Raw genomic sequence first — 18,870 nt, forward strand, 5'->3', positions numbered from 1 at the left:
GACCTGGCGCCCTCTTCTGGCCTGCAGGCTGAACACTCACTGTATACATGACAAATAAATAAAATTTAAAAAAAAAATGTAATGTTATTTAATGTATATGAATGAATTAAAATAGCTGTGTTATCAACTGTAATTAAGACACAATAATTTTGCATTATTTATGATTTCATCTGGTACTTTAGAAAAGCCGATGCAGGTCATAGTTACACAATAATACACAGAGATCATGTGGAGACTGTACTTTGTCCTTCTCCCTCCCCCCAATATTTTTCTTGTTTTTGGAGACAAGGTCTTGCTATGTAGCATAAACTGGCCTTGACATCACAGTTTTCCTGCCTCCTGCTCCTTAATATTGAGATTACAGGCTTGGAATGTGCACCTGAATCCTCCACTCTAAACTTTTATCCCAAACATCTTGGTGTTAAATGCTAAGTGCTATTATTATTTAAACAGCTATCCCCGTTTATTACATCTCTGTTTTATTGCAAGTTCTAAAAGTCATTTTTAAAACATCACAGTGTCAGTAGTTTAATTAATCATGCTGATATCACAGCATGAGCTATCAATATGTAAAAGTACTAGAGAACAATTGCAACCTTAAAGTTCACTCAGAAGAATTAAATAGCAAAAGTTGCTATATATACTATACATATTTCTACCATACTTCCTGCATTTTTTTAAATTTTATTTTACAATACAATTCAGTTCTACATATCAGCCATGGATTCCCTTCTTCTCCCCCCTCCCGCCCCCCTCACCTTCCCCCCAGCTCACCCCCCATTCCCACCTCCTCCAGGGCAAAGTCTCCCCCGCGGACTGAGATCAACCTGCACTCAGTCCAGGCAGGTCCAGTCCCCTCCTCCCAGGCCGAGCCAAGCGACCCTGTATAAGCCCCAGGTTTCAATGGACTTCCTGCATTTTATATGAATCTATTTACAAAAATAACCATTTCAGTCCTGACACATTTTAATTGTAGACCAATGTTCATTATTACAGAATTTCAAGTATCAACCTATGTCATGTAAATTAAAGTTTTCCTGCAGACAAATATTTAAACGGTGTAATTGCCAGGAGTCTTAGCTTAGGTCATGCTGCCTGCAAAGTTCAGATGGTGCTGTCTGCAATACCATTTGTGGTCTTGCCACTTAGCTGAAAACTGACAGGTTCTCTCAGTGAAAATAGCAGGGTTGGGACTTCTGGAAATTCTTTCTCCCATAAAAGCAATGAGAATTCTATTAAAAGAGGTCAAAATACACATTTTTTTTAATTTTAGAATTTAATCAGATTTGTAATACTCCAAAGAGCATGTATTCACACAATTGTTGGATTTTGTTAAGAATAGTGAGCAGTGTTGTGCTTTTAGCTTGGCGTTATTCTCGTCTTCTCTTTACTCTGCCTCATGGTAGGGTTAAAATCTAACCATCTCAGCATTATACTCTAACAGCTAGTGGGACAGGGATGAGTTTTCAGTTTCTACAAAGTTCCATATTCAGTTAACTGCCATGATTACCATCCCTGGAAGTTCCCTGGAAAATTACTTCCTCAAGGCCCATCTTTATTTGACTTGACTCTGAGTTTATTCACTGTGAAAAGCCTTTTCCCTAGAAGCATTGTCAAAAACAGTCAGTGGCAATTGCTTAACACAGCAGCAGCCTGGGGCTGAGAGAACACTTGGGACAAATGCAAGTTGTCAAAAATCTTAAAATGAAAAGTCAGAGAATGAGATGTTCAAAGGTTTTTTTTTTTAAGTATTGACAAAATCCTTGGAATATGGTCATTTGCATGTGTAGGGCTGTGTGCCTGCTCAGAGCTGTGTATGTGAAATAGATGAAACTCAAAGCAATAGAACTGATGTTAAAAGAAATTTACTAATGGATCTGCTCAGGAGATGTGGAGCCACACAAGTGAAACTCAGCTGAAGGAGCATTGCTTCGGGTACACCCCCAGAGATAAGGAGGACTCTAACCAGGCCTGGTGGAGATAAGGGAGACTTCAGGATGCTAAGACGTAAATGATAGTTCCGCAGAATCGATAACCTTAGGCTCTGTTCCTGTGGGGAAAGAGACAACCAGTCATTAGACTCATCTCCCTATCAAAAAACATGCCTCTATCAGGCAGGATAAAGAACCCAGAGCTCTTCTTGAGATAATTGTCCTTCTGCCAGGTGGGCAAGATGACCCTAGGTAACAACTGTTTGGAAAAAAAAAAAACAATACTGCTGGTCTTAAAAGAATTCTGGCAATATGCAGTATCTTTGGTGTGAAAGATTCCCATCTGCCTTAGTGGCCAGACTTCCTGGGGCCTGTCTCTGTTTAAATTGCTCAAATTGTAACCTGGGTGGCCAGGACCTGAAAGAGAATTAAGTGTGATGGTGTTTGTGGAACGCATATACCTAAGGTGTACATAAGTTAGCAAAATATATTTTAGGCCAACTCCTCTTTGAGCATTAGCCAAAGCTGGACATATGATATTATTAAAGAGCTTTTCCTTTTATTAATCTCTAAATGTGCAGAGTGATTTCTCACTTGGAAGGCATATTTTTTTATATATAACACATCTGCCCAGGAAAACCCAGCAAGGGGTCTAACTTCTTAAGCGTAGTTGACCTTGAGACCCTGTACTAGTAGGGAGTGATGCTTAAAACAGAATTAGCAGTTGCCTTGAGTTCCAATGCACATCCCAACCTCCACACACAGCCCCTTGGCAAAGGCTAGGAGAGTTATTGGTTTTAGGTATTTAAGGAAATTGTTCTCCAAAAACTACCTGGCTGCCAGGCAGTGGTGGCACATGCCTTTAATCCCAGCACTCAGGAAGCAGAGGCAGGCTTCTGTGATCTCTGTGAATTCGAGGCCAGCCTGGTCTACAGAGCGAGTTCCAGGACAGGCTCCAAGGCTACAGAGAAACCCTTTCTCGAAAAACAACAACAAAAACCCCTACCTGGCCAGTAAGTTGAAGGAGCAGACACAATGATTTAGGTTGGAAAAGTCAGTAAGTAAACAATAGATAGCAAAACCCACCAAGCCTTTTGGAGGTTATCACAATATATTACTTCCAAAGTTGTAAATTATATTGTTTAAAACATTCACTTTTGAGCAAAAAAATTATGATACATAAAAATAGCCCACATAGAAACCACAACTAATAATACAGAGGCCAAAAAGGAAAAAAAAAAGTAGTGAAGTGATGCTATCTTCAAAGAAGCCCAGACCATCTGAGTTAGACAAGAACCCTAAATATGTCATTGGAAATACATTAAGGGAACTAATAACTGGATATCTGTGGCAACTGAAAGGGAAGAAGGAACTGATTTTGTGCTGAATTACAAACAATTTAGACATGTATGGGAGGTACTATGTATACAGAAAAATGAAGTATATGACAGAATGTAGCAGGACTGCCAGCCTGCAAATAATGACACAGAGACTTATTAATTATGAAAGCTCGGCCTACAGCTTAGGCTTGTTCCCAACTAGCTCCTATAACTTAAATGAACCCATTTCTATTAATCTGCGCTCTATCACGTGGTGTTATTTCTCTTCCATCTTGCACCTCCTCTTTCCTCTCCAAGTCTCCTGGCTTCACTTACACCTAGATTCTTCCTCCTTTTCCTTTCTCTCCCTGGAAGTCTCACCTATACCTCCTGCCTAGCTATTGGCCATTCAACTTTTTATTAAACCAATCACAGCAATATATTTTCACCCAGTGTACAAATACCTCACAACAACAGAATTCATTGATTGCAGCTCAGGACATGATTTTATTCTGTGAGTGTGGTAGCCCAATTAGTCTAAGTCCTGTCAATATTTGTGTGGTCTGTTTGTGAATCAAGTAGACATTAGCTAAGGCATTCTGAAACAGCTCTCAATTCCTTTATGTAAACAATGTCAAAGATATTTTCAGTTACCAGGAACTTGGGCACAGTGTACATTAGAATTCATGGAACTTCTTGCTTTGTATATGAAAAAAAATTAAAGTTTCCCTCAGAAAAGTAGAGCTTGTGGTGCAGTATTTGTTTGGGTTGAACTCATCATAAGAGACTTGAAGTTAAATTGGCTATTCAGAAAGAGGCGATGAATGGTGATATCCTTTAGTATTTGTGCTGGATTATGTTGTTTAGTTCCAAATGTGCTAGAGATTGCCATAGAGCAAAAACTAAGGGTTTCTGGAAGGCTCTGATTGAGGTCAGACAAAAGATGGTAAAAGAAAATAAATAAAGACCTTGTGCTATCTGGAACAGATGATTCTGAATTTGGAATGCATTAAAACACACTTCATATCAAAGAAATTCATGATGGACTGGATTGTTATTATTCCTTAAAACAATGTGTTCTAAAGATAGAAATTCTCCAGTGTACAGTTCTCTCTACATACAAAACATCACAAAGACTGATCTCTGAAGATATCCATAGTAACACATACAATTCCAAAAACACTTTTTCCTCCTCTGGAAACTGTTCTAACGTGCAAGGGTAATGTCTGTCTGTCTGTATTCAAACTGGTACACGCACGCACACACACACACACACAAAAAAACCCAACAACAACAACAAAAAAAAACAAACAGACAAACAGAACTCTGGTACCAAGCTTGGGAAATGAGAACGAGATGTGCATGAGCATCCAAGTTACCATCTATCTCATAGATGCCAAGAAGTTGCAGATATTGATATGAGTACTTTCTGGAGTCATCTTTTTGATAGTCCATGCTATCCCAAACAGCTGGAAGAGTTTATTGTGATGGGGTGCAGCACAGTCCAAGATCTAAAATGTAGTGCATGTTTGAGGATGATATGCTTTGGAAGTGTAACATGGAGGAAGTCTGGGTACAATAAGCATCTGAAATGAATATACATTTTTGAAGCCTTCTATACCCTGGAGACCTGTTGCTGGGGTTTGATTTGGTGAACTGTAATTTTAATGGTGAGTCTGTCAGTAAAATGAATTCACACTTTCAGATGTAGTATTAATAAAAAAGAGATAGAACTATACTATATCAACATAGCATAAAGTAAAAACTAAGAGTTTGCAATACATAAAGAAAACATAGATACAGATGAAAAAAGATGCATCAAGGTTTCCTTGAGAATCTTGAAGATGAGGCAATTAGGAAAAAAATTGTCAGTACTTAATAGAGATTCAGCTGTCCCTGAGGAAAGTGACACAGAACATGAAGAAGTGCCTTAGACCAGGTTAAAATGCTTAAGAACCTTCAGATTTCCTAAGATGCCACCGGTATATCGATGATGACATAATGAAATCATGCTAGACTCTTGTTTAGTTGTGGCTTAAGAAGTTGGATAAAATAACCGTTACCACGTTCCATGTGTTCCTCCATATTTTGAGAAGAGAAACTTGAGTTTGAAACCTGAATAAATATGACTATTTTGATTACTCAGATATTATTATTTGTTTATTCAAATCACTGAATACATTTCATAAGTTTGAAATTATAAATAGCAAAAGGTTAGACAATGCATTACTAATACTTAGGCGATTTTATGTATTTAGTTTTTTACTTTGATTATCAATATATAAAATACTAAAGTATTTTGATTTGCTGTGGTGCTGGAAAATGCTTAAAAGTTGTGATTCCTAGAGCACTAACTGAAATCAAGCATAAAAAACCAAAGCTTTTACATTTGTTTCACATTGATTGCTTTATGAGCATATGAGAAGTATGCATAAAGAATTATTTTTAATATAAACTTGTTACACACATTGATCTACTTTAGATCAATTTTATGTCCTTGGGGTAGGGAAATTATGTTTCATCTTATTATTGGATATCTGTGAAGAGTGTCAATTCTTTGTTTGTTTGTTTATGTTGCTGGGGGGGTTAAGACAGGGTTTCTCTGTGTAGTCCTAGCTATCCTGGAACTCATTCTATAGACCAGGCTGGCCTTGAACTCACAGAGAGCTACCTACCTCTGCTTCCCAAGTGCTGGTATTAAAGGTGTGGGCCACCACCACCGGCAAGTGTTAATATCTTCCAAAAAAGAAACAAATGGAAGTTGTTTCCAGAACTAAAGAGAAGTACTAGAACGATGTTTCGTTCTATACCGACATGAATTATATCGGTGAAGAGAGAGAAAATATGAAAGATAGACCAAGTAGAAATTACAAAATTGAAAAATGTAAAACATGAACAGAAGACTTCCATGTAGACTTGAGCAAACAGAAGACAGATGAGTCAGTGAACTTGAATCTGGAACAATTGAGATTATGACATGTGAAGGTCAAAGAAACAAAGGAATGAAGAAAATCTAACAGCACCTCAGGGGAGTGGGCTATGTTAAAGTTTATTAGGCATGAAAGGATATGAACAATGCAAGTCCAAAAAGGGGAAAGAAAAGGGCAAAATAGTGCATGAAAAATAGTGTCTCAAAATTCCCAAGTGTGATAGAAAATCTTAATCTGCACATTGAAGAAACCCAATTCAAAGTAGAATGAATTCAGATGAAGCCACATGTCATAACGAAATTATTAGTAGCCAATGCCAAAGATAGACTTTTGAAAGCCAAAAGAGAACAGTGATATTTCATTCCTTAACAGAAATCATAGAGGGCAGAAGGCATTAGAATGCCAGATCAAATCACTGATAGAACAAAGCTGAAATAAACAATTATATATCCAACAAAAAGTGTCCTTAAAAAAATAAAGAAGAAATGAACACATTTTTAGGTTAACAAAAAGTGAGATAATTCTTGACTGGCAAATCTGCCCTATAAGAAATGCTAAGGTGAACTGGAGAGACAGCTAAGTGGTTAAGAGCACATGCTTCTCTTGCAGATGACCTGGTTTGGTTCACAGTGTCCACCCAGTGACCAACAACCATGTGTGACTCCAGTTCTAGAGGACCCAGCACTCTCTTCTGGCCAGTGTGAGCACTGCATATAATCCAGGCAAAACACATTAAATATTTTTTAAATTGTTTCTTTTTTTAAAATTTTTTTATGTATACAGTGTTCTGCCTGTATGTATGCCTGCAGGCCAGAAGAGGGCACCAGATCTCATTACAGATGGTTGTGAGCCACCATGTGGTTGCTGGGAATTGAACTCAGGACCTCTAGAAGAGCAGCCAGTGCTCTTAAACTCTGAGCCATCTCTCCAGCCTCAGAAAAAAATGTTTTAAAACAATTTTTAAAGAAATGCTGAGGGAATCCTTCAAACTAAAATGAAAAAAAAAAACACTGAACAGTAATTTGAATAGACTTATTTTTGTTTTTGACTTTCTTTTCTCCCATTTATTTAAAATACATTTGTATAAACCAGTAAGTAAGAAATACATGTTGGTAAGAATACCATTAATTAAAGTATATTTTGTATGACAAATAGTAGAATAAAAAAAGGGAGAAAATGGAGCTTTATAGAGGTATTTTTAAAAATAAACTATGAATTGATATTAATACAAATGAGATGCTACAAATTAAAATTTTAATTTTCATTCCTTAAACAAAGGTCACTATCAATAAAGTGAAAGGAATCCACAAAATGGGAGAAAAATTGAAAACTACATTTTTGATTAAAAAGTCCAGTATCTATGATATGTTAAGCCTTTATTAATTAAATTTTAATTTTTTTAGAATTTCATACATGATTACTGTGTTGCATCATTTTTACCACTTCCCCTCTCCCCTGAAACTAATCTCGTGTCTCCTCCATTCCTTCCCTCTCAAATATATGACTCCTTTTCTTTAACTATTTGCTATATATATATATATATATATATATATATATATATAGTATATAGTATATATATAGTATACATATTGAGTCCATTTAATGTTCCTTGTATATAGACATCTTAAAGTGTCAATGAAAAGACAAATAACCTGATTTTAAAATTGGGCAAAAGGCTTGAAAAGAAATTCTATAGTTGTTGGTTATTTACTCTTTTGGCTCTTTGTTCTTTGTGGGGCCTGCCTCCCAGCTCCCAAATAAATTCACACACAAAGGCTTATTATTACTTATGAATGCCCGGCCTTAGCTTGACTTATTTCTAGCCAGCTTTCCTTAACTTAAATTATCCCATCTACCTTTTGCCTCTGGGCTTTTTCCTTTTCTTACTTTTGCATATCTTACTTTCACTCTTATTCTATGGCTGGCTGGGTTGCTGGATGGCTGGCCCCTAGCATCCTCCTCTCCTTGTTCTCTTGCTCTTTCTTCTTTTCTCCCAGATTTCTTCTTCTATTTATTCTCTCTGCCTGCCAGGCCTGCCTATCCTTTCTCCTGACTTGTTATTGGCCGTTCAGCTGTTTATTAGACCATCAGGTGTTTTAGACAAGCAAAGTAACATAACTTCACAGAGTTAAACAAATGCAACATAAAAGAATGTAACACATCTTTGCATCATTAAAACAAATGTTCCACAGCACAAACAAATGCCACATATCTTAAAATAATATTCTACAACAACATTCCTCAGTAGAAAATACACAAATGAGCCATAAACACATGAAAAACATCCACTATTTCATTGCTAATTAATCAGTATGGAATGGAAATCCAAACCACAGATGACTCCAATTAAAGAGGTCATACCAAACGCTGGTGAGGATGTGGAAAAACTGGAACCTTCATACGCTGCTGGCAAGATTGTAAAATGGTGCAGCCACTCTGATAAAATAATGTTTTCAGTTTCTTAAAAGGTTGGACACAGAGCAGCCATAGGGCCCAGTAATTCGGGTCCTAAATATGTTCACTAAGAGAAATTAAAATATTTGTTGACACTAAAACTTATACATGAATATCCATAGCAGATTGATTTATAATAGACATAGCCAAATGTCTATATACTAATCAAGAAACAAACCAAACATGTAATACTCACATGATGGAATAATATTTAGCCACTGAAGGTATGGACACACACAACAAGGATAAACCCATTAAACTAAGCACTATGGGATCTTTAAGGTTCACAAGACCAACCAAGCCATTTACCAAGTAAAGTATAGTCAGCCTCATTTTACCAGTGGGGCTAAGGCTCAAAGGCTGGTGTGCCAGGATTATCTGTGTGTCGTGGCATGGAGGACATCAGGGTTCATCTCAGCCCAGCATGAGCTGGGATTTAGATCTCAGTTCTCCCTGGATTACTCCTAGGACTGCTCAAGTGGTCAAGAACCTAAGACTAGATAGGCTGCGGGTCAAAAGGAAAACCACATACTATTGTTCTGCTGAAAGAATATAATAATAAAATGGTTCCCAATGATATTCTGCTATACCCATAGGTCAGTGCCTTGCTCAGCCATCACCAGAGAAGCGTCCTTCTGCAATAGATAGCAAGAAATGCAGAGACCCACAGCTGTACAGTGTGTGTAAAGTGAGAGACTTTGGAACACTCAGTCCTAAATGGGATGTCTCCATAAAATCCCTCCCCTCAGGGCTCAGGGAAGCCTGCAGAAGAGACAGAAAGGTTGTCACTTTCTGACAGAGAAAGAGTCAGTGGGGATGGAAGATACGAAGGAAACAATGCCTTCTAGACACAACAAGACTCACACATATGTAAACTCCCAGAGACTGTGGCAGCATGCACAAGGCCTGCACAGATCCAAACCAGAAGGGATCCCAGCACTGAGAGGGAGAAGTGGACATAATCTCCCATCCCTAAGCCAGAAGCTGTCTCCAATTGTCATCCACTTGCAATGGATCAATGCGTTTTCTCCAACAGAGTCTCACTGGGAACACAAACCACATTTAAGGTCAGGCTCCAGGCCCAGCAGTAGAAGGCCAATTCAAAACGAAGTCAATGGTATTTTTGGAGGGTTTTTTTTTCTTTACTGCTATTTTGATTAAATATTATGGTTTCTGATATTTAAAAAATACTCCTACGTAAGTTCTCCGGGAAATGAGAGGAAGCTTTCAAGCCAGAATCTATGAGATCAGAAAGAAGAAAATATTTCAATTTGTTTTACTAGGAAAGACCCTGAGAGCTGGGAGACCAGAGAGTCTATGCAGCCATGCACTCTTGAAAACCCTGGTACATTTCCCAATCGGATTGTTTATAATAAGTAAAGGAGGTGGTCTGAAGAGATGAGAGCAATTTTTCCCCATTGAGTTTCAGGAAATTCTAGGTTATTGCTATGGACTAAACTTTGTCTTCCTCGAACTCATTTCAAGCCCTCAGCCACAATGTGACTACTGAGTTTGGAAATAGGACCTATAATTATGTTGATGATAAAGGTAAGATCCAGTCTGAGATTGGAGTCTTAGTAACACAAGATTTGTGTCCTTAATTACAAAAGGAATGTGATGTGTTGCCCCTCTTCATATCTGCTCAGAGGAAAAGCCATGTGAGCACACAGTAAGAAGGTGGCCATATGTAAGCCAGGAAAACAGCCCTAACCAGAAATGAATCATAAGAACACCTTGATCTTGGATTTCTAGCTTCCATAATTTGAGAAATCAATTTTAGTTCATACCCAATCTGTAATATTTTGTTATGGCAGCCCTGGCAGGCTAATATAAGTGTAGTAGAAATACCAGTCTGTAAACTTTTATTCCACTTAATTTTTAAGTTTAAAAGCTCTAATAAAAGTCATGGGTCTATTTATAAGTGTCATATGAAAGAAGTGTTAAAGACCAGTGATGTGTGAAATTCTACTGCCAGATAAGTTCATTTTCCAAAATATTACTGAATAGAGAAGTCTCTTTTCCTATCAGCTTAAATGAAGAGCAAAGTCTATTTCAGGGTAAGCTGTTTTAAATGAACAAATAACCAAGCCTATATTCAAGGAGTATAAAATCAGACCCTATCTAGCAATAGAAGTCATATGAATTTGTATACCTGTTCCTCAATTTTTCAGGTACTGACAGACATCTGACATAATTTAGCATTTCTAGCATTTTCTGTATACAGTTTAGTGGTGTTAAAAACATAAAAATTGTTGTGCAGCATTACCAACCACCTGTCATGGTAACTTTTCATCTGGTAAGGCAAGATTTCTATACCTATTAAACAATATCTTTCCATCCCCCCACCCCATCTGCCTAGCCCCTGACATCTACTTTCTGTTGCTGTGGCTTTGACTAGTCTAAGCACTTTAGGAATAATACACTACTACCTTTTTGTTTTGTTTTGTTTTGTTTTTTCGAGACAGGGTTTCTCTGTGTAGTTTTGGTTCCTGTCCTGGATCTCGCTCTGCAGACCAGGCTGGCCTCGAACTCACAGAGATCCGCCTGGCTCAGCCTCCTGAGTGCTGGGATTAAGGTGTGAACCACCACCACCTGCCACCACTACTTTTTTTTGTAACTAGGTTACTTCGCTTAATATAATGTCTTCAAAGTTCATCCATACTATAGTCTATTGTAGGTTTCTCATTTTTAGTTGTTGAATTATATATTATACTATGACATATCACATTTTTAAAAGTCTGCTCATTCATCTATGAAAACTTGGACTGTTCCACAATTTTAGCTATTGGAAATAATGCAGCAATGAATATGAGAGTGAAGATGTCACTAAAGATTCTGATTGCAGTTTTTTTAGGTACATACCCGGAAATGGAATTACTGCATTGTATGATAACTCTATGCTTACTATTTTACATTCCTACCAACAATTTGTCAGGGTTCCTCTTTGTCCCACATTCTCATAAGGGGCATACTTGTTATCTTTTGTCGTTTTTCTAATTGATGTTCTTACAGGGGTGAGGGAATATTGTATTGTGTCTTTAATTTGCATTTCCTGATGATTAGTGACATTGGGCTTTTTGTTGTTGTTTTCATATTCCTTTCAGCAGCTTGTATGTCTTCTGAGAAATGTCTACTTAGGTCTACTGCCCATTCTAAAATTAAGTTATTGTTCTTTTTCTCTTTTAATTTATTCTTCTCTCATACAATACATCCCGACCACAGTTTCCCCTCCCTCCACTCCTCCCAGCCTCCACCCTCCAGATCCACTCCCCTTCCATTTCCCTTCAGAAATGAGCAGGTCTCCCAGGAATATCCACGGAACACAGCATAACAAGATTGGATAAGACTAGGCACAAATCTACATATCAAGGCTGCACAAGGCAACCCAGTAGGAAGAAAAGGGTCCCAAAAGCAGGCAAAAGAGTCATACACACCCCACACTCCCACCGTTAGGAGTCCCACACGAATACCAAGCAACACAACCATAAGGTATATTCAGAGGACCTAGCGCAGACCCTTTGCAGGCTCCGTGAGTGCCACTTGAGTTTCTGTGAGGCGCTATGAGCCCTGCTTAGTTGATTCTGTGGGGCATGGTCTCCTGGAGTCCTGTCAATGCAGTAGTTACTGTGTCTGTCTCATATTGCTTTACTGTTGCAGATTTTGTGTTGTGAGTTCCCTGCGCATTTATTAGTCTCTTACCAGAAGTACAGCTTGAAAATACTTTACCTTTCTGCATCTGTCTTTTCACTTTTTCTTTTCTTTGTTCTGTAGAAGCTTTTCAGTTTGAAGTGACCCTGAATCATTTTTTGCTTTTGTTTCCTGTGTTTTTGGAGTCCCCCCTCCACAAATTCTCACTCATTTCATATCTACTTGTTTCATAATTTCAGGCCATAACTAAGTCTTTAGTTCATTTTGAATTGATTTTTGTGAAATATATAGGTCTACTTTCCTTCTGCATGTGGATATCCAGTTGTCCCAGCACCACATGTTGAATATTCTCCTCATCGTTCTCAAAAATCCATTCACGGTATATGTGTGGGTTTGTTTTGAAAGTCCCTATTCTGTGCCATTGCAGACAATTCCATGCTTACTTTGAATTTATTCTGTGTCCCAAGACTCAAGGATGAGAAGATAAGAATGTTCCTTGTGGGGCTAGAGAGATGGCTCAGAGGTTAAGAACACTGACTGCTCTCCCAGAGGTCCTGAGTTCAATTCCCAGCACCCACATGGTGGCTCACAACCATCTGCAATGAGTTCTGGTGCCCTCTTCTGTCATGCAGGCATACATGCAAACGGAGCACTCATATACATAAATAAATAACTTAAAAAAAGAATATTCCTTGGGTACAAGAGTATAGATTAGTGATGACAGCATATACTTAGCTTTGTGAGGTCCTGGGTTTAATACACACACACACACACACACACACACACACACTCACTCACTCACTTTGCTAGTACCCTGAACCTTTAATTTCTTTTCTTTTTTTTTTTTTTCGAGACAGGGTTTCTCTGTGTAGCTTTGCGCCTTTTCCTGGAACTCACTTGGTAGCCCAGGCTGGCCTCGAACTCACAGAGATCCGCCTGGCTCTGCCTCCCGAGTTCTGGGATTAAAGGCGTGCGCCACCACCACCCGGCAATTTCTTATAACTCACATTCAAACTGCTTTCTCATTTATTGCTTTTAAATGCTTGTGGATCAATGCTCACTGAAACTGAATACTGATTAGCAAATCACAATTCACATGAATGATTCAAAATAAACTATAAATATTAAAGACAATATGTATAGACAGACTAAAGATTTTAAAATTATAGACTAGATTTATACACAGATTATATAAAGAATGACAACAAATCAGCATGGCAAGCAGCCATTATGATAGAAAAGTGATCCAAGGATGTAACTGGTACTTTAAAAGGGAAAACCAGCTGGACAAGAATCAGTGAAAAATACTCAACTTCACTAGTAATCAGGTAAATGCATATCAGAATGATTTCTCATTTTACTATCATCTCTCTATATATATATTAATATATATATATTAAAATCAATGCCTGATTACATCAATTGTTGAGACAATGTTGAGAAGTAGAAAATCACACACTTGTAGTGAAAGAGCAAATTGGTTCAATCACTTTGGAGAGCCATTTGGAAACACCTGATAAGCACTCCCTAAGACTCACAATTACACTTGTAGGGGTAAGCACTCCCTGTGGCTTAGAAATTACACTTCTAAGTATGAGCCCTAGAGAAAAATCTCTAGCATATATAATCTCCATGGAGACTCCTCTTAAGGATGTTCACTGAAGCATATTTTAATAGTAAAAACATGGGGGAAAGAACGCACTACAAATAAGAATCTGTGGAACAAACTCTCCCTCTTCCAACAGCTATCAATTACCAATAATTTGTTTAGTATCCAGCTGTACCAGAGCTCAAATGAGTAGACTAGATCTAAACATATCATAATGAATGAGTCCCCATAACATTATATGGAGTGTAAAGGGAAAATTGACAGCACACACAAGGTCATGGCTTTGCTGAGTTCACAGTAGTACACCAAAATGTCCAGCTTTCAGACATACTGGATCTCAGGATTGAACTCAGGTCCTCACACCTGTGTTGCAAGCACTTTATAGACCAAGTTATTTATCCATCCCTCATAGCTTCTGTCATGTCATTTTTGTACTTTATGTGTTACACAATTAAAATAACCTTTAATTTAAATATCATATTCCTTTTAATAATGATATTATACTGAACGAAGTAAAATACACTTCAACTTTACAAGTATACTGGTCTCATTTGATCTTCCATTATTTTCACTTACTGTATTTTCTGTCCCTGATTTGTTCCATGTTTCATTCACTTTACCCTCTCACCCTCTTGCCTTCATTGAATATGCTAGGATAAATTTCCTTTTCATGCCTTTACTTCAGGGTTCTAGATGTTAGTCAATTTAGAATTGTTGAGACCAAGATTAGATGTTAGTCAATATATAGATTAGATTTGTATCACTTTTACCTAACATCCTTTTTATTAGTTCTTTGAGAATTTAATGCAGTGTATCTTTGTATTATTCACCCCTTTCTCCCAACTCCTCTGACCATGTTCCTTTTTAGTAGATTTTAATTTTTAAAATTTTTTTTTAATTATGTGTGTTTGTGTGTGGGTTTGTGCATGGGAGAGCAGGTGCCCACGGAAGCCAGAAGAGGGCTCCCCTGGAGCTGGAGTTACCAGAGCTTGTGAGCCATGCAGTGTGGTTACTGGGACCCCAAACTGGGTTTTCCGAGAGAACAGAGTGTGCTCTTACTCCTCAAACAATCTCTCTGGCACCCCAAATATCTTCCTTTTTCCTGATGGTGCAGTGTTTTACAGGTCAATGAATTAAAGCTAAATATTTATGTAGTCTTTACAACATGGGAAGCATTTTGCCTAATGCTGAGGATGGCGCTGTGAAAAAATTACGGGTGCTCGTTAATTATTGAGGAACATGAATAATTCAACAGATAGTGAGATCAATGTTAAGGCAAAGGTAGCACAAGATACATTAGCCATTTCCAAGAGAGAAAACTAGATCCGTTTTACAGATGGGAAAACTGAAAGTTAAGCTCAAGGTCACAGTAGTAAGGACAAAGTGATTCTGCTCCAGTTTTCTTACCCCAGCTGTTCCATACACTTAAACAGCAGGCATATTGACACCCATTCACAAGGACCCTTAATATTTAAAATTGACCTATATAAACTTACTTTTTTTCTAGACTACTCAAGTATAAATGTGCTGGAGTCTTATGACTGAACTTTGTTAGTCTGAGAGGTTTTATTTGCTGTTCTTGGTGCATTCAAAAGCTTTCCATACTGAGAATCTCATGATACCACAGTATCAACTGTATATGGCAGCAAATTTACAGAAGTATCATGACTATGGCAGGTATTATAGGAAATGTAGTTGACTTTCACTTCTGGGATCTGACATGGGGTTCTTTACGGAACAATGGAGTTTTCTATATTGAGAGATTATACTTTCCAACAAAATATGCAGTGTAGGGAGGCACATGATAGACAAATAGCAGTTGTGGTGGCTTGAATGTAATTGACCCCCATAGGCTCATAAGGAGTGGCACTATTAGGAGGTGTGGCTTTGTTGGAGTGGGTATTGCCTTGTTGGAGAAAGTGTGTCACTGTCGAGGTGGGCTTTAAGGTCTCCTATGCTCAAGCTTCCCTCAGTGTGACACTCAGACCACTTTTTGTTGCTTGCCTGATGTAGGACTCTCAGCTCTTTCTCCAGCACCATGTCTACCTGCACACCACCATGTTGCACCATGATGATAATGGGCTAAACCTCTGAAAATGTAAGCCACCCCTATTAAATGTTTTTCCTTTAGAAGAGTTGCTGTAGTCATTTCTCTTCACAGCAATAGAAACCCTAACTAAGACTTGCCACTGACTAGCCACTGAAGGCAAGGTAACCTTGTTGATCAATTAGAGAGACCTGACAATTACCAAATCACCTCAAAATTTATTGGTCTAGAATAGGTTTTCATTTCTAACTGATACGACCTTAATAAAGTCACGTTCAGGTACCCTTTATGACCCATTTCTGCAGTTGTGTGATTCCCTTCACATTGATCTGGACAGCTTGGGTTATTTTGTAAGTTCTTTCTCCTAATTTCTTTCTTAATTTCTCTTTTATGAGGGGAAGGGAGGGTGGATGAACAAGAACAAAGTAAGGACCAAAAATGACATAATGAAAGACATTCCTTTGAATGCCAATTTTAAAATATGAATAAAAAAGCACATGAATGATGAGTTCATTAACTGCAGTTATAACTTCCTTCCTGTGTGTCATTTCTCTACAAGTTTAATGGATGGAGTACCTGTGGGTGTTGCATTACCAAAATTTGTCCTTAAACTTTTATTGATTTAAAGGATACAGTCATGCTGGATTCTATCTCTTCTGGTGAGGGGACTACTGCCAATGTACCTAAGTATTGTTCTGTGGTAGGCATTTGGGGGAGGCCACCAAGGGTGGTTGACCCACGACATAGTTGCAGCTGTGGCTTCAGGTAAAAGGGAACTAAAGTTCGATTGCTTCCTTTCTGCAACTGATAATTCGTATTGGTGTCATTTTCAGTTCTGTTTATTGGCTTCAATATGGCTATGGGTACCTTTAGAGACAAGAGTTTCAGAGAGCTATGGACTCCTTAAGGAATATGCACAGCAGACTCAACACTTGAACTGTGAAGTGCATTGTCTATGCAAACCTTTGTTTGAAACCTAAAAACCGAGGCTGAGACTGGTGGTGGAAGGAAGTGGCCAGTTCTTGGCATACATACACGGGACCATGGGATTCAAACCAAATCTTCGGGGCGGGGGGTAAGCTTGAGGCCCAGGAACTAGAAATTTTGTTCTTGAGTTTCATGTAACTACCTCAGATCCAAACCTGCTATTTGTTTATGGCATACACTGGGCCTGGACCCCCTTCACCCCCAGAGCAGTTGTTATCCATCAGTTGCCCCCAGCCCTTCGTGAGCCTCCGCCTTAGCTTACTTTCTGCTCCCAAGAGGAGCTGACCTTTACATAGAAGTTGGCTGTGCTCTCAATGCAGCTGTGCAGGCCTCCTGAAAGGAGCACAGCCAGTTTCCCAAAGGGAATGTCTTCCTTCACTGTCCAAATTCCAACAAATACTAGCAATCCCATGCAATGCTCACGAGATGCCGATTGACTAGGCCAGCAGGCAGGAACCCATGGCAGTGGTTTGGGGAAAAGCTTAGGGACATTTCTCTTGTCCAATTTTGGTTCTTCTTGATCTCTTTTAGACTGAGTCTCAGCATATTATGAAAACAATAACAATATTTTCTCATATATACCAAAAGTCAAAGCACTTTCCCTAGGGTCCAACTTGTAAAAAAAAATTCCAGAACTGGTGATGTGTACTAATTCGCTTTCTGTTGCTGTGATAAACACCATAACCAAAAGCAACTTGGGAAGGAAAGGGTGGATTTGGCTTATATATCCCATTCACAGTCCATCACTGAGGGTAGTCAGGGCAGGAACTCAAGCAGGAGCAGAGGCAGGAACCATGGAGGAGTGCCCATTACTGACTTGTTCCCTATGGCTGGTTCAGTTTGTTTTCTTACATACTTCAGGACCACATGATTAGGGGTGGCGGCAGCCACAGTGGGCTGGGCCCTTCTGCATCAGTCATTAATCAAGAAAATGTTCCACAGACATGCCTGGAGGCCCATGTAGTGAAGACAACTTTTCAACTGAGGCTCCATTCTCCCAGGTAGCCCTAATCTGTGTTAGGTTGACAAAAGCTAACCAGCACATGGTGTGCCAATTCATGCTCCTGCACAACTGTGGCCACAGATCAAGAGAATTTTATGTAGGTCTTGTGGTTTGAAGAAATTCAAGCTCATCAACAGTCTCACTTATCCAGAGGGCCTGATCCAGTTCCATGGGGGCTCCTCAGCCATTGGTTCACAGTTCATGTGTTTCCACTAGTTTGGCTATTTGTCCCTGTGCTTTTTCTAATGATATCTCTTGCTCATACAATCCCTCCTCTTTCTCGCCGATTGGACTCCTGGAGCTCCACCCTGGGGTTTGGCCGTGGATCTCTGCATCTGCTTCCATCAGTCACTGGATGAGAGTTCTGTCATGACAGTTAGGGTGTTAGGCCATCCAATCACCAGAGTAGGTCAGCTCAGGCACCCTCTCGACCACTGCCAGTAGTCTATACTGGAGGTATCTTTGTGGATTTCTGGGGACCTCTCTAGCACTCTGCTTCTTCCTAGTCCCCTGGGGTCTTCATTTATCATGGTATCTCTTTTCTTGTTCTCCCACACTGTTCCTGATCCAGCTGGGACCTCCTGTTCCCGTAAGCTCGCTTTCCCCTGACCCTTGCCCTCCATTACTCCCCCGCCCCCACCTCCAGTTTGCTCATGTAGATCTCATCCATTTCTCTGTCGCTGGGCGATCCCCGTGTCTTTCTTAGGGTCTTTGAACTGTTTAGGAGGCCCCCAGGCAGTGGGACTGGGACCTGTCCTTGGTGCACAAGCTGACTTTTTGGAACCTAGGGCCTATGCTGAGACGTTTTGCTCAGCCTTGGCGCAGGGAGGAGGGGACTGGACCTGCCTCAACTGAATCTACCAGGCTGGGCTGAATCCTCATAGGAGACCTTGCCTTGGAGGAGGTGGGAATGGGAGGTGGATTGTAGGGGGGGAAGGCTGG

General features: G+C 39.2%; 1 pseudogene; it reads left to right on the forward strand.

Moving 5' to 3' along the window:
- The first annotated feature begins 3,751 nt into the window (after window positions 1-3,751).
- Window positions 3,752-4,981, forward strand: LOC128117356 (60S ribosomal export protein NMD3-like; annotated as a pseudogene).
- Window positions 4,982-18,870: the final 13,889 nt, after the last annotated feature.

This window comes from Peromyscus californicus, unplaced genomic scaffold (genome assembly GCF_007827085.1).
Source record: "Peromyscus californicus insignis strain IS unplaced genomic scaffold, ASM782708v3 Scaffold_10__1_contigs__length_136768540, whole genome shotgun sequence".
Classification (NCBI taxonomy): Eukaryota; Metazoa; Chordata; class Mammalia; order Rodentia; family Cricetidae; genus Peromyscus; species Peromyscus californicus.